Here is a 7,966-nt window from a genome sequence, read left to right as displayed (position 1 = left end):
CTGGTTTTCTCACATCATAGTAGGATAAGACTGGTGCGCTGGATAAGCATGACTTGAGACGGTTGAACGCCTGCTGATGCTGTGGAAAACAGCACCACGCAGTGTCTTTGTGCGTGAGCTGTCTAAGAGGCGCTGCAATCTCGCTTAGGTTTGGGATGAACTTCCCAAGATAGTTTACCATGCCAAGGAATCGCTGCATGGCTGGGACGTCCTGAGGGACTGGCATGGCTGTGATTGCCACAGTCTTGGCAGGGTCGGCTTTGAGGCCCTCCTTTGTAAATATGTGACCCACATAACAGACCTGGTCCAGGCGGAACTTCAGCCTGAGGTTTATCTCTCGGGCCCGGTCAAGCACTTGTTTTAGGTTAGCGTCGTGTTCTGTGGCATCACAAGTGATGATGTCGTCCACTATTATAGCACACGGGTATCCTGCAAACAACTGTTCCATTGAGCGCTGGAAAACTTTGCTTGCTGAGCTTATGCCAAATGGCATGCGAAGGAATCTGTAGCACACTGAAGGTGTGCTGAATGTGGTCAGCATTGATGACTTGTCATCGAGCCAGAATGAGCTCTTTGCGTCTAACACAGAGAACACTGTAGCACCTGACATCTGGGTGGCAAATTCCTCACCGCTGCGCATTGGATATTGGGGTCTCTTCAGAGCAGTGTTGAGGTCTTTTGGATTGATACACTGATTTCCTGTTTGTCCTTTTTGTGTGTTGCTACCATGGACGAAACCCACTCTGTAGGTTCAGAAACTGTGGTCATGACACCTTTATTCTGCATGCTGTCAAGCTTGGCTTTGACTCGTGTCTGCATTGCAACTGGTATGCGGTGTGCTGGACGAACCACTGGTTGTACAGTTGGATCCAGTGTCGTAGAGTATGTGATAGGGAGTTTTCCGAGCTCGTCACTGAACACATCTTTGTATTGTGCAAGAATCTGTTTGGTGAAATCGGCATCGCTCTCAGTGCTGACCTGATGAACGTGGGGGCTCATTGTGACAGTTCCTAAGCGCACACATGCACGAAATCACAGTAGTGGCACTACATCTCGGTCCACTAGGAAAAAAGGTAGTGTGTGTTGCTGTCCATCTAAACAGCAAGGCAGTGTGACTATTCCCGTAGTCTCTATTTTGCAGCCTCCATAAGCCACTAAGTTGGTGTCTTTGCTGCATTTCACTGGTCGCTCGCCGTCAGCAAGCTGTTGGAAGGCGTCTTTTGACATAACGTTACACCTAGCATCTGTATCAACTTTCATCTCAAAGGGCTTGTTATGTATGTGCAGTGTAACAAATCCTTTGTCCTTTCCTTCTGTCTGAGGAGTGATGGTGTTCACACACTTGTCGCCGAGTTCGACACCGTCCACATAAAAAGTGTCATCACTGGCACTGTTGTCTGGCTTTTCCAGTTCTAACTGGTGAACAGATTTTCTGTAGTCTTTGTTCTTTGCATAGCTTTTCTTTTCATTGCTTTGGCGGTGTGACTTACAGCATTTTTTGTAATGATTGACATTTTTACAGTTATGGCTGGCCAAAAGCAGGACACTTGTCTCTCTGCGCAGCATGGCTACTTCCACAATTGCTGCAGTTTGTAATGGATTTTGTCTCGTATTTGCCTGCTTGAGGTTTATATCTTGACCTCTGGTGCCACCCACTGGAATTTGGCTGAATTGTGTCAACAGTGGTGGCTGTTTGGGGCATGGCTAGCCATCCTATTACTTTCCTCAGTCATCTCATATATGCGGCAGATTGTAATGGCTTTAGTTAGAGTTAATTTGCTGTCACGTAGCAAAGCCTTTCTTATACTGTCATTTCTGATGCCACATACTATTCTGTCACATATCAGTTAATCTGTCAGGTTTCCAAAGTGACAACTGTTAGCTTTGATCCTCAAGTCACTGATGTAGGATTCCATAGTTACACCTTGCTTTTGTGAATGAAACGTGTGTCTCTCCATAGTTTTGTTATGTTGAGGGTCACATACCTCCCGAAATTTCCGTTTCAGGCACTCGGGGTCTTCTCTGGAGCCGTTCGATGGCCTCCGCTCCTGCGAGATTGAGGATGATACATGCCTTTGTTTTGGCAGGCTTGTCAGAGTGCGCCGCTGCTATGAAGATATCATACTCTTGTTCAAAAATCCGCCAATTCTCTGCGAGGTTCCCGTCAAAACGAGGGGGTCTGGTCTACGAAATCCACTCGCTCTGTCAGTTACCTTAATAAAGGCGACTGCAGATGTGTACTTTGCAGCCACCGAGCGCGTTGCAGTACCCGCTCACCTGCACCCAAATGCCGTTTTCACAGCAGCCCAGAGAAATCTCATAAAGAGTTCAATTTCTGGTTATCCGACTCATGTCGATGGTGTCTTGAGTGTAGAAAATGTGCCCGTTTCCCAGTGTTCACCCCTACTCACCCCACAAGCACGGTTCCCCCTGTATCACTCACTCACGCAGAGCCCACTCTCATAAAGCCGGCGTACGCCGCTCGAGTGTTAGATGTTGGGAATGTGGCCACAAATCAGCGCCCACATCTACTCACCGCCCGCTCTACCACACTTGTATCTCAGGGGTTAGAACTTATAAAACCAGCATTCACCGGCAGTGTGTTAAATGTAAGTCCTGTGCCTGCCCGCGAGCATTCACGCTTACTGATAAACACAACACGCCCGGCGCTACACACCCGGGGTTTTCTCCATGAAATGTTCCCCGTTCAAGGCGACCGGGGCGTTACATGTAAACTGGCCAGCTGCCGCTTTCAGCGCGCCGCTGTGTTCAAGCATCGAGAGCGCACTCGCCGCGCCGGTACCTCAGTCGAATAACCTAGAGGCTATTCGACCCCTAGCTATGCACGCAAAAGCGTGGGAAGCTATTCCAGGCGTGTCAGGATGGGTGCTGAACACAGTAACACAGGGCTATTCGCTGCAATTCGCTCGCCGTCCCCCGCGCTTTCTAGCGCGGACCGAGACGAAAGTGAATCAAGAGGTAGCACACCTGCTTCGTGCAGAAATAGCAAAGCTGTTGCGCAAGGGGGCCATAGAACCAGTACCGCCTTCCCAGAATGAGTCAGGCTTTTACAGCCGTTATTTCCTCGTTCCAAAGAAGGATGGGGATCTCAGACTGATCCTAGATCTGAGACATTTGAACAAAGCTCTCGTCAGACGACCGTTCAAAATGCTCACGACCAGGCAAATCCTCGCGCAAATTCACCCGAGGGACTGGTTTATCTCTCTCGATCTGAAAGACGCTTACTTTCAGATTCAGATAATACCCCGTCACAGGCCATTCTTGAGATTCGCCTTCGATGGTCAGGTATATCAATACACCGTCCTCCCTTTCGGCCTGTCCCTAGCACCCCGTACCTTCACGAAGTGCATGGACGCGGCTCTTGCTCCCCTCAGAAGTCAGGGCATGCGAATATTAAATTACTTGGACGATTGGTTGATTTTAGCACAGTCGAAGATAGAGTTGATATCTCACAGAACGTTGCTTCTCAGCCACCTGGAAAGCTTGGGTCTCACGGTCAACTGGACCAAGAGCTCATTACTGCCCAGCCAGACGATCTCTTTTTTGGGAATAGATCTGGATTCCGTGTCTATGACGGCTCGCCTGTCGACGCAGCACGCGCACCGCGTTCGATTCTTGGCCACTTCATTCCGGACAGGCAGCCTCGTTCCCCTGAAAACTTTTCAGAGAATGCTAGGCTGCATGGCATCAGCCACAGCGGTGCTTCAGCTGGGTCTGTTACGTATGCGCCCGCTACAGCGCTGGTTGAACGCACGATTACCACACCGAGCGTGGGCTCTCGGCGGTCTGCGCATCAGAGTGACTCAGAGCTGCGTCTCAGCTCTGGAGCCCTGGACAGCGGCCGAGTGGTACCGATCGGGGGTGACGATGGGAGCTATCTCACGCTGAAAAGTTATCTCGACAGATGCATCCAACCTGGGTTGGGGCGCACTTTTCGAGGGCAGACCGGTCTTTGGCCAGTGGTCAGACCGGGAAAAGCGCCTTCACATAAACTGTCTAGAGATGATGGCGGTTGAGAACGCTCTAGGACGCCTAAACGACGGTCCAGACAGGCTGTCCAGGGACAATGTTCCCCCGGGGGACTGGTCCCTGCATCCTCAGACAGTCCAGCTGCTGTGGCACCGTTTCGGCAAAGCGAAAGTCGACCTGTTTGCGTCGAAAGACAACGCTCACTGCCCACGGTTCTTTTCAAAGAACGAGGACGCGCTGGCCCAAGCGTGGCCCAGATGCCCGCTGTACGCTTTTCCCCCGATCTCGCTATTACCACAGGTAATCAGGAGAATCAGGGAGGTGGGCCATTCAGTGCTCCTTGTGGCCCCACGATGGGAGAATCAAGTCTGGTTCCCAGAGCTGATGCAGCTGACAGATATAGTCCCGTGGCCGATTCCGGTGAGAAGAGATCTCCTCTCTCAAGCCGGCGGCTCGATTTGGCATCCTCATCCAGAGCGCTGGTCTCTGCATGCATGGATAATCAACGGATACCCGTTGGCCTGCCAGAAGGGGTGGTGAACACGATCACGCAGTCTAGAGTTCCTTCCACGAGAAGGCTCTACGCGTCAAAATGGTCGGTGTTCGCGTGCTGGTGCACGGCAAAAGGCTCTGATCCACAAACCTGTGGAGTCGCTGAGGTACTTGTTTTCCTTCAAGAGCTGCTGGATAAGGGCAGGTCCCCTTCCACGCTCAAAGTTTATGTTGCGGCTATTGCGGCGTTCGTGGAGTCGACACGCGGCCAGGCAATGGGAAGGAATAAACTAGTCATCCGCTTCCTTAGAGGAGCTAGGAGGATGAATCCCCCGCGACCCCCGTCTGTCCCTATGTGGGATCTTTCTGTGGTCCTGGAGACCATGAAAGCACATCCCTTTGAACCACTGCAGACCGTGGATCTGAAATACCTTTTGCTCATAGCCCTGTCATCAGTTAAGCGCGTAGGTGACCTACATGCATTATCTGTTAACGCTGCGTGTCTCGAGTTTGGACCTAATGACTGTAAAGTCATCCTCAAACCGAGGCATGGTTATGTCCCCAAAGTGCTTGGCACTCCTTTCAGAGAGCAGGTTATTACGCTTTCAGCCCTGCCGGGCCCCAGTGGCGAAGCTGATGCTGACCTCCTCTTCCCTGTTAGAGCACTGAGGGTTTACATCGTGCGCTCTGCCGCCTTCAGGCGCTCGGAGCAGCTCTTCATTTCGTTCGGTGGACGCACTAAAGGCCTCGCCACCTCGAAACAGAGTCTGTCCAGGTGTATTGTTGACGCTATCGCTGCTGCATACGCGTCTAAAGACCTGCAGTGCCCTTTGGGCGTGAGGGCTCATTCCACTAGAGGCATGGCCTCTTCATGGGCCTGGTCCAGCGGGATTTCCATTCATGACATATGTACAGCGGCAGGCTGGGCCTCCCCCTCTACATTTATTAGGTTTTACAACCTAGAGGTTCCCACTCTGCAGGCTAGACTTTTGTCAGTCTAGTAGTAGAGTATGTTCGGCTCTAAACCGTTCATGGGAAGGTTACTCTCACTCTATCTCAGTTCCCCTGGCTACATGTCCAGCGGGATTTCCATTCATGACATATGTACAGCGGCAGGCTGGGCCTCCCCCTCTACATTTATTAGGTTTTACAACCTAGAGGTTCCCGCTCTGCAGGCTAGACTTTTGTCAGTCTAGTAGTAGAGTATGTTCGGCTCTAAACCGTTCATGGGCAGGCTACTCTCACTCTATCTCAGTTCCCCTGGCTGAACTACACTGTGATATAGTTATCCAAGTGTCAGTATGTTAAAGTTATCCAAGTGTCAGTACGGACCGGCAGTGCCGCTCTGTGTATTGACCACAGGATACTGTGTGCTTATGTACATGAATTGGCCCACTCAGGTTGGCCGTCTTATTCCCACTGATCTATGTTCCCCGGCTGTGTCCTTGGGAATATATGTGGTTGATGCGGGCGCGCACGGCGTTGACAAGGGGTTCCCGTAGCGTAAGCAACTTACGCAATACGAGAGAACCTCTCGTAAGAGAACGTAATCGGTTACTAACGTAACCTCGGTTCTCTCTAGAGAGGGAACGAGTATTGCGTAACCGGCCGTGCCCGCTTCGAGCTGATATCGCTTCAGTCGATGAAAACCAGGTAAGCAGCCTCCGAGCCGTCCTTATATACACTAAGCCACACCCATTCTGGCGGGCAATGCCGCATGAGGGCGCGAAGGATAATTTTTAAGGATCATTTTTGGCTTCAGTATCTCGAGAAAAGATGACTTTACCCGTAGCGTAAGCAACTTACGCAATACTCATTCCCTCTCTAGAGAGAACCGAGGTTACGTTAGTAACCGATTACGTTTTAAGGTTAACGATGTGACATATATGTCACCACAATATTTTCACAACTGGTTTTATATCAATTTGTTCAAGAAATGTATTAAAATCAGGTTAAGTGTAATCTAGGATATGTTATTAAAACATTAGAATTGTTGCATGGGTTGAAACATACCTTTAGTAACAAAAACAGGTGTTTTTAAAAATTGCTGACACTGCAACATGTGCTAACCAGACAGGCCATCATTATGGAAATGTTGCCATGGCAACAAAAATGCACACATTGTCACATGACTGAACCTGGGTGTTCCTTATACTCACTAAGGGACTTCCTGAGTTGAAAGTAAGGGATAATGCTTTAAAAAGACCTTTCCAGATAATCACACGTGTTTGTGACACCCGCGTCACTGTGGGTTCTTATGGGTTAAATTGGTGGTGTATGGAATTACCTTTGTGCCAATAATAATGAACGTAACTTTTCAAGAAACTAATGCAAATATAAATTGAAACTGAATAAAATATCTTTTAAACAAAAAAAAAACAAAAAAATGTTTTGACTTCGTTTTTAATACACTGCATGTTTTGCTAACTGTTTTCACATCTTTCTTTCACTGATCTGAACTTACAAATGCGCTTCTAGACTTTTCATTTATGCTTCTGAAGTTTTCGTTTACGTTCCCTGAGTTTTCATTCGCCATTCTGGCACATATCTCTCGTGGGGGCGGGGCTAGCAGCAGTGTATTCTCATTGGCTACTGATTGACAGCTTCTTGACCTGGAAGTGAAGACGTCAGTGTTGTGTTTACACGTGTGGATGTAAGTTTTATACTGTATTATAAATTGTATTAGTCTATTAAAACTTTTTTTAAAAATCTGACTTACCACGAATATCCAGTATCCTGTTAGTGACAATGACTGATGATAATGATTTCATTCGTCTGAACTATTCATTCTATAAGAAATCATCTCAACAATGTAGTGTAGCAGCAGATAAATACAGATATAAACTTTATATCAGTAAAATTAAATACACTGTAAAGCTGTGCTTACAGACGCTTACATCCACAAATGTAAACACAACACTTAGGCTAGTGACAAATGGTCAAAAAGTGCTTTAGTTTTTGAGATACCCCTACCGGAGGTAGAACTAAACCCAACAATGTTTTTCCTCATCTCTAAGGTCTCCCATATATGAAATGGATTCTTGGCTCAAAATATTTTACTGCTAAGATTGTTAAATTAACAGATATTGTTATACACCCCAAAACCAAAAAAGAACTAAAATATAGCTTGTCCGTATGGGAGTTAAGGCATATTAACTAGTGCAGATCAGTCACACAAGCTCTGAGAGCTTTGAAACTTGGCATGTGTGTAGTCAGGAAGTTGCTTTACCTACTAGAAAATACTGGATGTGAATATTTTGATGTATGGAATAAATAGAGACATATAAACACATACCTAAAATAAGCGGACATGCACAAATTGAATATCTATGCAGAATGTTTTCATTTACTTTGTGGTTGCTTTGCCAGGGATTATCATAGAAACACATATGATGACTTGTTGGAAAGATGGGGTTGTGCTGAATCCAGCCATACCAAATAAGTAAATATAGCACGACAAATCAGGGTGTTCTGTCACTCAATG

The sequence above is a fragment of the Abramis brama genome (assembly GCF_963993115.1).
Source record: "Abramis brama genome assembly, chromosome: 4".
In the NCBI taxonomy this organism is placed as follows: domain Eukaryota; kingdom Metazoa; phylum Chordata; class Actinopteri; order Cypriniformes; family Leuciscidae; genus Abramis; species Abramis brama.
The sequence above is the reverse complement of the archived record's forward strand: the minus strand, read 5'-3'. Positions refer to the sequence as shown.